Source organism: Euphorbia lathyris, chromosome 3, assembly GCF_963576675.1.
Source record: "Euphorbia lathyris chromosome 3, ddEupLath1.1, whole genome shotgun sequence".
Taxonomy (NCBI): Eukaryota; Viridiplantae; Streptophyta; class Magnoliopsida; order Malpighiales; family Euphorbiaceae; genus Euphorbia; species Euphorbia lathyris.
Genome location: NC_088912.1, coordinates 94,663,478 through 94,681,308, shown reverse-complemented (window position 1 = coordinate 94,681,308; position 17,831 = coordinate 94,663,478). Strand labels below are relative to the sequence as shown.

The 17,831-nt window shown below is 35.2% G+C and overlaps 1 long non-coding RNA gene across 1 annotated transcript; it reads left to right on the top strand.

The window, feature by feature from the left end:
- Window positions 1–3,222: 3,222 nt before the first annotated feature.
- Window positions 3,223–5,477, top strand: LOC136221830 (uncharacterized). Its single transcript, XR_010685331.1, has 2 exons — window positions 3,223–3,492; window positions 4,863–5,477. It is a non-coding gene; the product is annotated as an uncharacterized lncRNA (long non-coding RNA).
- The last annotated feature ends 12,354 nt before the right edge of the window (window positions 5,478–17,831 follow it).

Genomic DNA, 17,831 nt, shown 5'->3' with positions numbered 1-17,831 from the left:
GAGAAAAATCAAAACAAAAACCAAATTCTGGTTTAAAGCTAAAATGACCAACATATGTCGTTTCCATTATAACTTTTTCATACAGAGTCCGATTAAGGCAATTCAAAAATCTTTGGAAACTTAAGATAAAAATAAAGAACTTTCATTAAGGACTCTATGACAGATTCAGCCTATATCTGGTCGAAAAATGTATAATAAGATTCAGATACGAATCTGATTCTCCCGCAGCACCTAAATAGACAATTCTCTATTATCTCTAGCTCAAAGTTATAATTTACTAATATCTCATATATATATGGTTGTAAGCTAACTATTAAACTGTCAAATATCAACTCCAAGCCATACTTAATATCAAGTATGTAACCCATATCACCAAATATCAAATAATTTGCTAATTTTCATACACTCAATATTTTAATAACCATCAAATCTCATGTCTACCCCTCATTATCTAGTTACTCAATCCTCGAAAAATTTCAAATTATTTCTTAGCTTTCACCAAATATCCATATTCCTCGATTACTATCAATTATTTCTTAGCTATCACCAAATATCGATATTCCTCAATTACTATCAACCTTAGGTCCGAAGAATTTAATCTAGAGCTCTGATACCAAACTGTCACACCCGACCCTAAACGACCTCAATCGGCATCGGGCGTGAAATAGAAAGATCATAATCAACACTTAGGAGTCTCCAATTTATCCCAATATCTGAATATCATATTATATTACAATTGAAATACCAAAGTTCTAACCATAAATCGAATAATAAGCAGCCAACTTCCAAACCTTCAGGTAACCTTCTCTATATCCTGCAATTTCTCACCTAAAAACATTAAAACATTTAAAAACGTGAGACAAAAATCTCAGTAAGAAACTATCAGCCATAAAAACCAACTTTACTTAACATCGCTACATATATACATTTATCAAAGGATTTAATCAAAACCTATTAAAATATACTCCAAACTTAAGTTTATAAGATAGTCATCAAAACCTTATAAAATATACTCAAATCTTAAGTTCATAATATAGTCAAAGTACTAAACCAAAAATATATAAAATATAATATTTCGGTTCTTGAGTTCAAAACCTTCTATCAAAATCAATCATAACCAAAAACATAATCCAAATGAACTTAAAATATTGTATCCATCCTCGAGTTTCTCCCCTTAAGTATCAATCCATAACCACATATATAATCGAGACGTCTCTTAACATTGCCTATCCCATATGGTCTTACCCAACACTTCTTTGCCATACCCAATAGGTCTTCAAACTGTGTACACAGGCCATGTCCCTCACTGAACATGGTCTTCAAATATAAAACCACCGATCCGGATACCTCTCGATGGATATGAAATCATAAAATCATAACGTACTCAAATTTCCTTTCACAATCAAATTCCAAACTATTTTATAACCATAAATCATTTGGCTTCAATTAGCCCTTTTGTATCATAAAAATCATATTTGGACTTCAATCCAAAATAATAACAACAATAACCGCAACAGATTTCTCAACCCAAAAACAATTCGAAATCATCAAATTCATTTTGTTCAATATAGATATATATATTGAAACCAAAAACATATATGTATATATGTAAATCAATCAAATCAAGTAAAATCTGAAATTCACATAGAAGCATAGTCAATAGCTTAATTTGAACCATAATTTCACAATAAAAAGCAAAATCATGAAAAACCCAATTTTACAAAATTCCTATATAACCTTAAAATATCAATTTCTGAAAATTCTTTGATTATATATATATATATATAAAACTCAAAATATAGTTGATAGTTACTTACCTTGGTCACTAATTGAACAAAATACACCCGTTCGATTCGCCTCTAAATTCTGTTTAAAACGTTTCCTTCCAAACACAGCCGAAACTCAAAAACTCTTTGGCTAGGACTTAGATCTATATATAAGGATGTTATGATTCCAATATCGAGTGATTCGGACGATTGAATATCCGTAAATCAAAGAAACGGTGGAGAAACGGTTTAGAGAAAACTGATAAAAATAAAAGATAAAAGATAAAAGAAAAAGAAAGAAAATAATATATATATATATATATATATATATATATATATATATATCATCAACCGCCTACTAAATTTGAGAGATATATATCTCAACTTGGTGAATATCCCGTTTGATCCTCCATCTTTTTATAATCTTTTAAAAATTATCCTAAACTTTTAATTTACACCTAAAACCATCAAATTAACTCCAAACTTTTCCTATAATACCAAATTAACTTCACACATCCAATAATATATAATATATACTAATATCAAAATATAAATTCTAGAAATTTAGACACGGACGTGACACTGTTAAGTCCCTGTATTTTCAAAAGCACGCCGTATAATCCCTAACTTTTTTTCTCAATGAACTGTTTAGTCTCTAACGTTTTTTCTCGACGAACTGTTTAGTCCTTGCCGTTAGATTCTTATGAAGATTAGATTAGCAGAAACATTTTTCGTCATCACTAAAGCAGTTGGCAGTAAACATGAGTTGGGAATATGGAGGAAATTAAACTCACCATTGAAAGTAAGAGGATTTCCACCTTCAATTCTAACAGGAAGACTAATCGAGAGAGATTTGAGTCGATTTCTACCTTCAATTCAAACAGGAAGAGTAAGTGAGAGGGATTTGAGTCGATTTCTACCTTCAATTCAAACAAAAAGAGTGATCATAAGTGATTCAATTACAGGTTAGGGATTCAATCCTTTCTCCATTTTTTTGTGAGCGCGAGTTGCGAGATAAAGACATAGAGGTGTGAATTGTTTTTTACTGATAAATAGTAAAGGGTAATTTAGTCATTTCTAAATTCATAAACAGTAAAAAATCTAACAAACAAACGGAAGGACTAAGCAGTTCACTGAGAAAAAGGTTAGGGACCTTACCGTGTATTTTTGAAAATACAGAGACTAAATAATGTGTTTTGTCAAAATATAAGGACTAATAAATTAATTACCCTTATTTCTATAAGCTTTTTATTTTAATTATTGCTATTTTAAAGGATTGTATTATTATTTCAATTTCAGTCATTATGATTACTAAAACTGAAATAATAATATAATCCTTTAAAATAGCAATAATTAAGGGTTAATTATAAAACTGGTCCTATTTTATAATCCATTTACGTTTATAGTCTAGTTATCCAACTTTTTACAAATATTGGCAATTTTGTAGAATTGGGACAAAAATACCCTTACTTTCCCCTTCCCTGTTCGTTCGCCCTATCTATCAAAATCGTTTCTCAACTGCGATACTCGCTAGGGAAGGAAGGAGAGGAAGACTGCGCGAACAACACGGCGCAGGCGACCGGCGACGGAGACCAGCGAACAGTGACGGCGTTAGGCGACCGACGACTGGCGACGGAGACCGGCGAACGGCAAACAGAGAACAGCGAACGGCGAATCTCGTTCCACCATGGGTAAGGGTAAGAAGGAATCTCGGAGCAAACGAAAGGTATATTAGCTTTTCCATCCATTCTCGAGCTTCAGTTTCTTGGCTTTCTTTCTGTATGTTCTCTGATCCCATTCTATTCTCGTAATTGTTTCTATCGTTGAAGCTTGTATGGTTTCTACTCTCGTTGTACATTTTGTCGTTTTGAGAACCTTTCTATACAAATAGCAAGAATTGGAGAGTGGGGAACTTAGGTTTCTGCAGGAAAGACAGTAAGTTAGTATCTTACTGTTGGAGGCAATTTGCCAGTAGAAGAGGGCTGAGCTACTACATTTTATTTGATCTCTAAGTTAGCATTACCTAGTTTTAAGACTAGTAGGGTTATGAAGGTGGTATAGGAGAATTGATAAAGGGAATAGAGACGATGATAGAGATCATACTGAGAAACAGAACAATTCCGTACGGGTACAACTCTTATTTGCTTATAATAATCTGAGAAAAATTTGGTCTTAGCCTTATTATCAAGTTTGCTGAAAAGGTGAATGATTTGTAAGGTTTAACTTTTGAGTTTGAACTGAAGAAGGAAGATGATAGATTTAAACTTGCAAGGATTGTGCATTAGCTAGATAACAAACCAGTTATTTATTTGTGGAGAACATTAATTGGTTTCAGAAATAATTTGAGGAGAAGTTGGAGACCATAATTTGTAAAAGTTTCCAAATATAGAATTAGGATCTGTGTTTTGAACTTCTTTAAGCACTATTAAGCTTTTGGAAAACACTCTAGGTTTTTTCTATTCTTTTCTTCAGCAAATAAAGGACACAATTCCTAAGTCTTCTTTTATCTTCTATTTTTGTGCACCATTGGCTTTGTCTTCAGTCTCCCCTCTTTTATCTGTTTGTCATTTAGTGTTCTCTTTGCTTCAATTTGTGACGACCTTCACATTACTTATCAAAGGAAAAACTAACTGTAATAATGTCATGTCTCTCAATTTGTTCAAGAGTTAATAGTCTCTATCCTTTTTCTTTTGACTTATTCTAATTAGACAATATGTAGCAAATTTTTTTGGCATTAATGATTGTAGGATACAAATTGATAAGTTTCATCATCTCAGGGCTGCATATGATGGTGCAAATTTGAAAATATACTATGTTGCTTGTCGTATTTTCACAAATACGACAGGTACGACAGACTAAATAATCTGTCGTCTGTCGTATTTTTTGAAAATACGACAGGTATGACAGATTATGATGGTGCAAAATTGGAAATAAACTATGTTGCCTGTCGTATTTTAAAAAATACGATAGGTACGACAGACTATACAATATGTCGTCTGTCGTATTTTTTAAAAATACGACAGGTACGACAGACTAGATATTCTATCGCCTGTCGTATTTTTTCTGTATTTATCTGATTATTTGTCTTATTTGCAGCATGATCAAAGGGTATCACAACAGAACAAAAGGAGAAAGATTAAGATAAAGTTCAAATACCCATTTGCCCTAAATTCATCCGCGCAAGTATCTAATAGGTTTAACACGCCCGTGCGTAATGTTATCAGAGAAAATTTGACTGCCAAACAATTAGCATTATTTGGTCGGAGGCACAAGTGAAACGAGACATAACCTGGAGTAGAGTGCCTGGTTGTCCACAACAACTAAGTGGGTCAAATGACTGTGGCGTATTCACTTGTGCTTTTGCCCAAGTTATAATTGAAAGGTGTGAAACCCGACATGATCAGTTTGTGTGCGACTTTGACGGATCGTATGGCGTCCATTTTAGATTGCGTTTTGCAGCCGAGTTGTATCATCAGAAGTTATTAGTAGATAATCTAGAAACAAGTTTGCTTTTGTCTGATAGTTAGACATTGTAATTTAGTAAATTTGTTGTACAGATATGTAATATGTTATTTTGGTACATTCGTGTTAAAAGTAGTATGTAGTTTAGTACATTGATGTTTAAAAAATGGACGACACAATTAGTATGTGTTGATTGACAGATGTGACATTTAGTATGTGTTGATTGACAGGTGCGACATTTAGTATGTGTTGATTGACAAGTGTTGATTGATGTTTATAATCTGTTGCTTGTTGTTTTTTTTAAAATACGACAGGTACGACAGGTTAAATAATCTATTGCTTGTCGTTTTTTTTAAAATACGACAGGTACGACATGCTATATGCTCTGTCGCCTGTCGTATTTTAAAAAATACGACAGGTACGACAGGCTATATGCTATGTCGCCTGTCGTATTTTAAAAAATACGACAGGTGCGATAAACTATATGCTCTGTCGCCTGTCATATTTTAAGGACATAGTTATTTGGGATGGTTGTCATTGGTTATCACTTTTCTCACTTCAGAGACATTGATCTTTGGAAGCGATATATAACTTCCCTATATTTCGCCATTGTTACCATGGCAACTTCCCTAAATACGACAGGTACGACAGACTATATGTACTCATTTGGTATTTAAATTGCAACTATGTAACAGATGTGACAAAAGCAAACTACTTCAAATGTGGAAAGTTTTAATAAAGTATACAAACCTAACAAATAAAGTTTTAAAAGGTTAATTATCCAAACGTCAAAAATAAACAAGTACATAAACCTCACAAATCAAAGTTTTAAAGTACATAAACTTCAGAAATTAAGTGTCTATATTCCTCGAATAGCTTGCTGCAGAAGTTGAGAAATTAAGTGTCTATATTCCTCCATTAGATCATCTAATCCACGGGCGTCAAATTCGTGTGTAGAAGCACGGTTTGATTGTACAAGCACAACTTCTGTTCGTGTCTCTTCTTTTTGGGGCTTCCTCATCTCCTTACCTTGTATGTCTTTTTGTTCATCATTTCTTCGTGGTATAAAGGTAGCATATAGAGGAATCAAATCAGTCGGATTCATACGACAATAGTCTATAAAAACCATAACATCCTCATCTTCTTGAATTGGTGCTACTATTCCAAGAACTTTGTTGGGACCGTATGTCGACTGCATGGAGATATGTAGATCAAAATCAGTTGCATCAATACTTACTGAAGTGTACACTTTCGCTTTTAACATTTGCAAATCGATGTTAGTTGCAAAACGGAACAACTTCGATTGACCGCCCACGTATGTCATATCTTCTCGAACGGTTTTCCAATGGCCGTGCCATAATAACATACATGGAACTGTTCCAAACAACATACTTCTACATTTGAGAAAAAAACACATATTAACAAAAACTTATACTCAGATAGTCTTTCGCACCTTTAAAAAATGTGACAAAATCGACAAGCTTATACTAAGAGAGTCTGTCGCACCCTGAAAAAATGCGACAAAGGCGACAAACTTATACTAAGAGAGTTTGTCGCACCCTGAAAAAATACGACAGGTACGACAGGTTCATATTTCTGGAGTCTGTCGCACCCTGAAAAAATACGACACGTGCGACAACATTAAACTACCAGGCCATTGTCGCACTATTTCGTGGTGCGACAGGTACGACAAAGTCGGGGGAAATCCCAAAAAACGTTCATGAAAAATCTGAAAAAATACAGAGTTTCAATGGGTTGAATGGGTCCGAAATGCATAACCCTAGACTATTTTCGTTTGAATTTGACATATACATCTTATATACATCGTATTAAACACATATGATATTGTATTGAGATTAAAATTGAAATCTAGGTCAAACCCGACACCATACTTACATGAATAAACTAAGCTTTAGCTCTTGGATTGTTCACTTGATTGTTGTATGAAGTGTTGTAAAAAATGGAAAGAAAAAAAGAAGAGAAGAAGGAAAGTGTGGAGCAAGTGTGATGAATGAGTAATGGTGAATGTGTTTGATGGGGAAGAAGGGGGAATAAGGAAGACAATGGTATTTTTGTCCAAATACAATGAAATTGCCTATATTTGTAAAAAGTTGGATAACTAGGCTAAAAACGTAAATGGGTTGTAAAATATGGCCAATTTTGTAATTATCCCCAATAATTAAACTAATTATAATTATAATAAGTAATGATAAATTATTGAACATAATTGAATTGAAATTACTGATACTGAAATTAAGTGACAAAAAATAGGCCCTAAGTTTATTAGAGGTGATACTGCAGCTGAGTTGTAACTTATTGATTTTTGTCTAGAACAGGGTATTTTGCGTCAATTTTCGTGCCCTTAACCTCTCAACGAAATAGTATTGTTGAGTGGAAGCATCGACACTTGTTAATATATGTTACTTATCTTATAAATCTTTTTCTCACACTTATCTTAGGAAAATTAACACCATATCACACTCTCTATAACAAAGCACCTGTTTATAGTTCTTTAAGGGTTTTTGATTGTTTAGTGTATGTGGTAAGCCTGAATCAGGGAAGAAGAAATTTGATCATAGGTTTATACCTTGTTTATGTTGGTTATAAACATCAAGTTAAGTTAAAGGTTGCAAGGTTTATAATTTAGAAACAAATGCATATGTAGTATCTAGGGATGTTAAGTTTATGGAGCATGTTTTTGCTTTTGCCACTCATAATTTATTCATCAGAATAGAGTTATTGGTTAATCTTTTTCCTTTTGAGGATCCTATTCCCTTTCGCCAGTCTCCTTCAGACAATACTAGGAACCTTTCAATAGGTATCTCATGTTTCTCCTTCTTCTGAATTAGTTAATTATGGTGAACTTGTTGGACATGATTAAAATTAAAATTTAAATACAAAATGATATTGAGAAAATTATTTTTTAAAATGATAATTTTTTCATATTTTTATTTTTGTATACTGAAATACTTTAATCATATTTTATTATTAAAATTAGATATGAGAGAGGAGAGAGAAAGACATGTCAAGAATAACTTTTTTTTTTAGAAAAAAAGAGATAATGTGCAAATTTACCCCCTAACGTTTTTGGGAAGGATCACATTTACCTCTTAAGTATAAAATAGCAAAATTTTAGGTCTATGATTTTCCTAAAGGTGCAATTTTAGACCTATTGAATGGAAAACTTTAACGGTGTTAAAATTGTATGCCATATCAATTAAATGGTCATGTCAGAAAATTTGGAATTACACTCATCATTCAATTAATGTGATTATCCTAATTTTATAGGTCGTTCAATTTCTGAACATGAGGCTCTTCATCTTTCTTCATCACTTTTCCTTGATTGCTGTTATCCCTTCAACACTTTAAAGGTTCTCTTGATCCTTCGATTTTGGAATCTCCTTATTGTTTAATTTACGATTGGCCTCTAGAGAAGTAGTGGGTAAAGAGAATTAAATTCAAAATTTCAAGGTAAAAAACACTTATTATAAATCTCTCTTTGAGTCTTGGGTGTTAGTAATTTATAGTCTATATTGCTATAAGTCTCTGTGATTAGTAATATCACTCCTCAACAAATCTGCTATATGTGCATTTTTTTAGTGAACTTCACTCCAGTACTTCCCTGCCGAAGATGGGTGCAGTGCTCGTGGAAGCTACTGATAGGTAAGTTAGAACTTTCCCCGATTTTGTTAGCAAAGAACAGCCATTTCAGCACCTGGATCAATCAATCAAGCAAAAACACCTCATTTTACATCTCAGTTTATACGGACCATAATGAACAAACAGCTATCCATACTTTACAAAAATGATATCCCAACCTGCACATCGGTCCACAATAGATGCCTACTATGGTAATCACCAGTTTATGTTTAAATAAATGCAAACTATGACATGAACTATGTCATCAGGAGGTTATGGGTATAAACAACGTAGCCCATCGATATCAAGATTTGCAGTCCACACAATAAAGATCTATATGTCATTGTCACCACCAGATACTATGAAAACAATCTGATGAATGTATACAAACTGCTGCTTAAATAAATAAATAAAGATCAGGAATCAAAGCTTTAACTAGATAGGAGCCATCATTTTCAACTAGTTTGAATGTTGTCAAATGTCAAAGCATCAACTGATATGCCAAATTCCAGCCTAAATAACAATGTTCTTAACTTTTCTAAATTCAACCAAATAAAGGATTTGTCAAATAATAAAATGCAGAGACTGTCAACTGAATACAGTGAAACAAAGTTAAAAAGTTATGCAGATACTATCATACTCCAAAAATATTCTGTAACATTTGAAAACTTCAATCTAATTACAATTCATATATCCCCAATGGAAGGAAGAAGCCTATCATACAATACAAACATTCAAGAACATATTTGCTTCATCACTCAACCATGGCAAAAAAGAGATACGTCGATGTTGGAGTTTGGATAACAGGAAATTCCCATCCAACAAACAACATTTGTTATGAAATGACTGGTCTAACTTAAAAAGGTCTACAAGCAACTGATAGTGGTTACAAACATATTAACTGCTTATATTTCAACATCTATTGTAAGGAAAAGAAAATAAAAAATAACATTTGTAAGAAAGAGGCTATAACACAAATATTTTATATTAGGAACCAGATAATACTTTAAGCTTAAAGAAAATCAATTAATATCTACCAACTATTAGTAACAACAAACAACAAATAACTAACAAGAAACAACTCCTTAGCAAAATCTTAAGGTTTAAGCCCTCCACGGCACTTCAGAAATTGTTTTCATTAATATAGGCTGAAATTGCTACAAAATTGTTAACAAACATTAAAATGGACTTTAGATTCCCACGGTATAATTGGAGTAAAAATCAAGTGGTTGAAATTTAGTTGATAGCAGCCTACACGATAATCAAAACAGTATCTAAACCCTCCAACAAAAGTCATAAACTAGGTAATAAAGTGTCCGTTTGGTTCTTCTTTTTGTAAAACATTTTTGTTGTTTTACTTCAAATCTACCAAACGATAAACAACAGTTAAATGAAACAGGCTCGAAGTGACTCACAAATCTATAACCCATAAAAACTTGCTCCAAGAAATCCAAACTAAAAGAATCAAAAGCCTTTCTTAAATCAACCTTAAAAGTGCAAGTAGTAGTATTGCTTTTTCATGATAGTAATGCACCAGCTCATCTTGGAAACTATTTTATACTGAAAAGAACAGCAAGCTATTAGTCTATGATCAGTTAAAGCGACAAACTTCTGGCACTTAGGAATAACAGAGAACCTAATAACTGCAAACTGTTGGGGCCTTGCTGCACGGAAACAGAAAGGGATATCCAAAAACGTTATTTCTTTAAAAAATAGCAAGGAAATGCTACTGAAGAGGCGTTTCCACACAACATAGGGAGCAGTTTGCTATTCCAAAAGACATTCTATATATTCTTCGGACCTATTTAGTTCAACTGTTTGTTATTGCTGGTACATGGTAGCCACTAGATATTAACCGACTTCGCTCTGAAATAGCTATGCTAACCAAAAAAAAACCCAACCAAACCAGCATATGTTTTGGAGTAAAAGAACAAAAAAGAACTACAAAACGGGCATTTCATCTGCCAAAACAGAATTTTGAGGATCTTGTTGCAAGTGTAACTGAATTTATCCAAATGACTTTTACAGGTTCTTATATATATATATATATATATAAGTAAAAGTGTTTACTGCTTGAATAAAACCTATACAGACAATCCTTAATTTCCCTTGTGAAAGAATTTCCCGCAAAGCAATCTCTTAATAAATTTCATTCAAATAGAAATTCTCAACTCAAAATAATAAAAACAGACATATATACATTCATATTCCCTTAATGATGAGAGCAAAACTACACTATGTTGCACGGACACGGACACGGTATCCGACACGGACACGGACACGGGAAACGTAATTTCTATAAAACACAGGACACGGATACTTAGGGGACACGTGTAAATATTAAAAATATTGGGGCAAATTTATAAATATTAAAAATATATTTTTATATATGATTTTTTGTAATATAACTAAATAAATACATATAAACGAAATTATTGAAGGAGATGAACGGTATCCCCCTGTCCCTGTCCTTTGGAGTTTCCGACTCTCCAATGGAATAAGAATCAATCGGTTATTGAAGGAGATGAACGGAATCGGAAAGGATTTTTCGGTTTTGAAGGAGATGAACGGAATAGGAAAGGATGTAATCGGTTATTGAAGGAGATGAACGGAATAGGAAAGGATGTAATCGGAATCGGAAAGGATTTTTCGGTTTTGAAGAATTAGGGTTTTTTTCCTGGGACACGCGTATCCTTCACTGATACGCGTGTCCAACTTTCCGAAATTACGGACACGGCCCCGACACGGTGTCCCTGGCGTTTCCGGCCGTATCCGTGTCGGAAACGTATCGGACACGCGATACGTGATGATTCCGGCGTGTCCGTGCATCATAGAAACTACATAAAGAAAGGCATATCACCAAGAATGATCAACTAAATATGCAGACTGTGCAAAATGAACATAAGATAACAAAACATCTTCTTACTCTCTTGCATAGAAAAACCAGAATTATATAACATTTATTGATTATTCCATGCAGACTTACAATTTGGACTCAAAAAACAATAGAAAAATGTTTCAAATAACATATTGTAACAAGCAACACTTGTTTTGTATATTTACAAGCAGGGACTCTGAAATGAACACAATGAGCCAAGATTTAGTTTAATAGCTTCAATGGCTTCGAGTTCGGATTCCAACAAGTCAGCTAAACATTTAAAGAAGGAACCAATTGATTTTCTACGCTTATACTCAAGATCCAGGGGTAGGCAAGGCTGTGAAGATTCTTACAAGGTGAGGTCACGAAGCACCCTTAGAGTGAAAGAAGTCAACTTTGGGGAAAATGGTTTTCTGATCAGTGATAATGATACAACAATTAAAAGGGTTATGAGATGTGAAAGTGTAGCCATTTCAGAGGTGATTGCATAACAGGTGGAGGCGGAGACGGGTGAAGAAACCCTGAATTAAGTGAATGTCTGAAACAGCTGGTTGAGGCTGCAGTGGTGGAGGATATTTCTTCGAGTTTGGTCATCTTCCTCAACCATTTGTCTTGCCCGAGCCACCACTCGAGCATGACCTTCCCGATCTGATATTGATAGATTAGGAAAGATCAAGGGGTAGGCAAGGCAGTGAAGATTCTTACATCCTTGGAATTTTCTGGGTTTTTAAGTCGGACAGATTTAGGAGACAAGCCGCATGAATTTATGAGGTAGGAAACAGTAAAAGAGGATGGATTAGCATCCCTCGACAAGTATCTAATCAGTATAATAAATGATGCACGCATTGAAGGGTTATGAGCTGTGAAAGTGTACCCATTTCTAGGATGGAGAAAAGTTTTACAGATAAACTGAAACATGAGAAATCAAACTCAAATGCCCAAACAAAAAACAAGAGACGGAAGACAAGACTGTAATCTGATTTCAGCCAAATGCAATTTGAATTCAAGCAGAGGCCAACAAAAAACCTATATACATAGTCAGTGAGAGGCTGCCCTAGTATGGACTACAGCTGCATACAGGCTGGCGATTATTTACAGCAGTGTATAGGCTGGCATTACAGCTCCAAACTTCACATATATTTTTAATTGAATGACCAAGTTACCCTTCATATTCTAACCACCTGCAGGAAATCTCTGCCCCACTATGCTACAATACTTTAATTAATTGCACACGTCGAATGTGAATAATTTAGGATCGTTCGATGAGGAGTCTGTTTGGAAAATCTTCACATACCATATGTGCATACATATATTATTCTCATATCTAACGGACGTTTAGAAAGAATTTGTAAGAACTAAATAAGCGATAAAAGACTTACTCACCACATTGTTATCATTACATTGAATTATCAAATAACCAATGGTGCATACATGGAAAATTCAAAAGATTGCACACAGCTCTAATCAAAATTCTCATTCATAAACAAATGAAAATAGTGAACAAAATAAGAATATCAATTATTTTCATCACATTTATTAACATAGGTTGCTTTAATTTTCTGAATCTACATCTAGTCCTACATTTATACCAACTAAATTTGATTTTCCATTAAGTACCACAACTTAAATGGCAGTCCTAGATGAACATAAACACATATACTATGTTGCAAGGAAACTCTTCTTTATTAGTGTTTCAGCGTATACTTTTTTAGAAATAATGTTCCAGTTTCTATTTCCGTTTGTTTGCAACATAGCACATATATAATCCTCTAATTGACAAATGCTCATCTATAAATTAACTCTCTTTACTTGGAAACAATGGAAATAGATTAATATGTTCAATGGAATTAAATTCACTCTCTTTATTGGTGTTGGATCAAACAATTAAAAAGAAAAAAGAAACATAAAATATCGTCACACCACACATCAGCATTCCAAAGATAAATGGAATGCCAACAAAAATATAGTCACACCACTCATTTCTTAAACAAACACTCACAAAGATCCAATAGCATAGATTAGGAGTAATTTAGACATTCAGAAGTCCCATTAAAACATAAAAACCAACAAAGCAAAAGTCCAAAGATTTACCAGATAGAATTGTAAGCAAAATAGCTTCTAAGTAGCTGCTGGGACTTTCCTGCAAAAAGAAAAACATAACAGAGTCAAAATCCGTATGGGTTGGTGAGCAACAAATAGCAAATGCCAAAAAAAACTCTACCCGTTGGGGCGTTCCCTACTCAGCGACGCGCTGCACTTCCTAGACCCGGGTGTAGTGATAAATGTGCAAGGGTTGCTAGGTCGTCGCCCCGAAGCGGCGCGCCACCCCTGGACCCGGGGGTGGTGTCAAATATGCAAGGGTTGCGGGTAAATAAGCTAGTCCACGGTAATGGTAGGGGTAGGGGTAAGGGTAGTAGGTTACGCTTTGGGACATGGAACATAGGTTCTTTGACAGGAAGATTAGCTGAAATTGTAGATGTTATGAAGAGGAGGAGAATAAATATATTATGCCTACAAGAAACCAAGTGGGTTGGAGCCAAGGCTAGAGAGATAGCTCCTTGGGGTTATAAGCTTTGGTACTCAGGAAAGGATAAGGGTAGAAATGGAGTAGGTATTCTTATTGATAGGGAGTATATTGATGAGGTAGTAGCGGTGTCTAGGAAGAGCGATAGAATTATGAGTGTTAAGCTAGTGATAGGGGATGAGGTTGTGAATGTCATTAGTGCATATGCGCCACAAATAGGATTAGATGTGTCTATAAGACAAGCTTTTTGGGATGACTTAGAGGAAGTGGTGCAACAGGTTCCTAGGGATGAAAAAATGGTACTAGGGGGTGATCTCAATGGACACGTGGGTTCTAGGCGAGATGGGTTTGAGAGTGTTCATGGAGGGTATGGCTTTGGAGATAAGAATGAAGCAGGAAATGATATTTTGGAATTCGCATCAGCCTATGACTTGAGTATCATGAACACATGGTTTATGAAGAGAACATCCCACTTAGTGACTTATCGGAGTGGCGGTAATGCGAGCCAAATTGACTTCTTCTTAGTAAGGAGTGCTTGGAGAAAGAGTTATATTGATTGTAAGGTGATCCCTGGTGAGAGTACGACAACCCAACATAGAGTAGTGGTGCTAGATTTTCGAAGTAGGAAATGTATAAGAAAACAAACACCTCAAGTAGAGACTAAGATTAAGTGGTGGAAATTGCAAGGGGAGAATCAACAAAAATTTGTGGATGAGATGACCAAAAAAGATATTTGGACTTGCAATATGGATTCAGATATAGATTCGATATGGAATAAGATGGAGCATAGTATAAGGGAAGTAGCGAAGGAAGTTCTAGGGGAATCTAAAGGTAGCATGCCACCGGGTAAGGACACATCTTGGTGGACAGAAGAAGTACGACAAGCAGTAAAGAGTAAGAGAGAATCCTATAAACTATTGGGGAAATGTAGGAGTGACGAGAACTACGAAAAATACAAAGAGGCTAAAAGGGAAGTAAAGAAGGTCATACGAGATGCTAGAGCAAAGGTGAATCGGGATCTGTATACAAGATTGGATACGAAAGAAGGGGAAAGAGACATATATAGAATTGCTCGGATGAGAGATAGGAAGACGCGAGATCTCGGAAAAGTTAAATGTGTGAAGGATGTGGACCAGAAAGTCCTAGTTGGAGATAAGGATATCAAGGAACGATGGAGGTCCTATTTTGATGACTTATTTAATGGAGATCGCCAACAAGATGTTGGAGATATAAGTATCCATCACGATATGATAAATCATGAATGCCTGCGGAGAATTCAAAAGGGTGAAGTCAAAATGACATTAAGTAAGATGAAGTTGAAGAAAGCAGTAGGACCTGATGGCATCCCTATTGAGATTTGGAGATGTTTGGGAGAAAGAGGAATCGAATGGTTGACGACGTTCTTCAACAAAATTTGGAGAAACAATAAGATGCCATCAGAATGGAGGAAAAGTACCTTAATCCCTTTGTATAAGAACAAAGGCGATGTCCAAGATTGTGCCAACTATCGGGGAATCAAATTAATGAGTCACACTATGAAACTTTGGGAGCGAGTGATTGAACAAAGGCTAAGGAGGACGGTGAAGATCTCGGAAAACCAGTTTGGCTTTATGCCGGGAAGATCAACTATGGAAGCCATCCATCTAATGAGACAATTAATGGAGCACTATCGAAATAAGAAGAAAGACTTGCATATGGTTTTCATTGACTTGGAGAAAGCATATGATAAGGTACCAAGGGAAGTACTTTGGTGGGCCTTGACAAGGAAAGGCATTTCGCGGAAATATATTGACATCATAAAGGACATGTATGAGGGAGTATGCACGAGTGTACGTACTAGTGTTGGGAAGACTGAAGAGTTTCCTATTACGATTGGAGTGCATCAAGGTTCCGCACTAAGCCCATTTCTTTTTGCCATCGTTATGGATGAACTAACAAGTTCACTTCAAGATGGTATACCATGGTGCATGCTGTTTGCAGATGATATTGTGTTGGTTGATGAGACGAAAGAAGGAGTGGAGATGAAGTTGGAACTATGGAGGCAAACTCTAGAATCTAGAGGCTTTAAGTTGAGTCGAAGTAAGACAGAATATTTGGAGTGTAAGTTTAGCGGCCGTAGGAGTAGGGAGGTAGGGACAATCACCCTAGATGGGAGAGTTGTTCAGGCCTCGGATTGCTTCCGGTATTTAGGATCTATTATCCAAACGGATGGAGAAGTAGATGGAGATGTTGCTCATAGGATTAAAGCTGGTTGGTCGAAGTGGAAGAGTGCTACGGGTTTTCTTTGTGATCCCGGCATGCCTAATAGATTGAAGGGAAAATTCTACCGGACGGCAATTAGACCAGCATTGTTATATGGTACGGAGTGTTGGGCAGTGAAACACTGCCACATCCATAAGATGTCGGTGGCGGAGAAGCGTATGTTGAGATGGATGTGTGGTCACACGAGAAAGGACCGGGTGCGTAATGAAATAATTAGGACAAAAGTAGGGGTCACATCTATTGAGAATAAAATGAGAGAAAACCGACTAAGGTGGTTTGGCCATGTGAGACGTAGAGCGCTTGATGCGCCGGTTAGGAGAACCGAAGAGTGGCAAAGGGATGTAGTGGTGAGGGGTAGGGGAAGACCTAAGCAAACTTGGAGGAGGGTGATCGAGAGTGATATGAGTTTATTGGGAATTGAGGAAAATATGGTAGTGGATAGGACGGAGTGGAGGGAGCGAATCTGTGTCGCTGACACGACTTGATTTTCACGGTTTTATATGATGGTTCATGTTAGCCGACCCCGAATCATTTCGGGACTAAGGCTTTGTTGTTGTTGTTGTTGTATAGTTCATTCCCCCTCATAGGAAACTTATCGGACTCTACCGATCAGAGATGAGGCTCTCAAAGCATTGATGAATACCGATTCAATTGGTTTTCATACATTTGATTGTGCTCGCCCCTCTAGGAAGAAGAAGTTAACCCTAATAGCATCCCATCAACAACAGAGCAAGTTTCCACATTTGATATATCGGCTATTCCGAGATTGAGATCTCTCAGAGCAGTACCGAGGGAACGGTTAGCCACATATATGTGTCTATATGACATTTACACCGATGGTTTGGTGTTATCCCCGGAGAAGAGAAGGAGGGGACGGAGAAATAAAAATCTCTATTCTTATCATCCACATGTGTATACATTTATCCCACTTCCTTCAAATAAGGCTTAAGGCATCGTGGGATTCGTGGTCGTTAATTTGTCTATAAATTTTGATTGGTTTGTGAACTTTCAAGTGTTTTCGATAGTATGTAATATATTTTCCGCATTTAATTTTTTTTTCAATTAAATAATTAATTGATTACATTTTACGTAAATTTAAAAGATTAACTGAATTTTTTTTACAAGTTCAAAAAGCTATCGGAACACTTTAAAAACCAATCAAATTTTTTTTTTATAAATTCACAAGATAAATGACATATTAAATCTTCAAATAAATCTCTATTCTTATTATCCAAAAAAAATCCAAATTAATTTAATAACTCCAAAATTTTAAATATCCAACTTTAAAATTCATAATTAT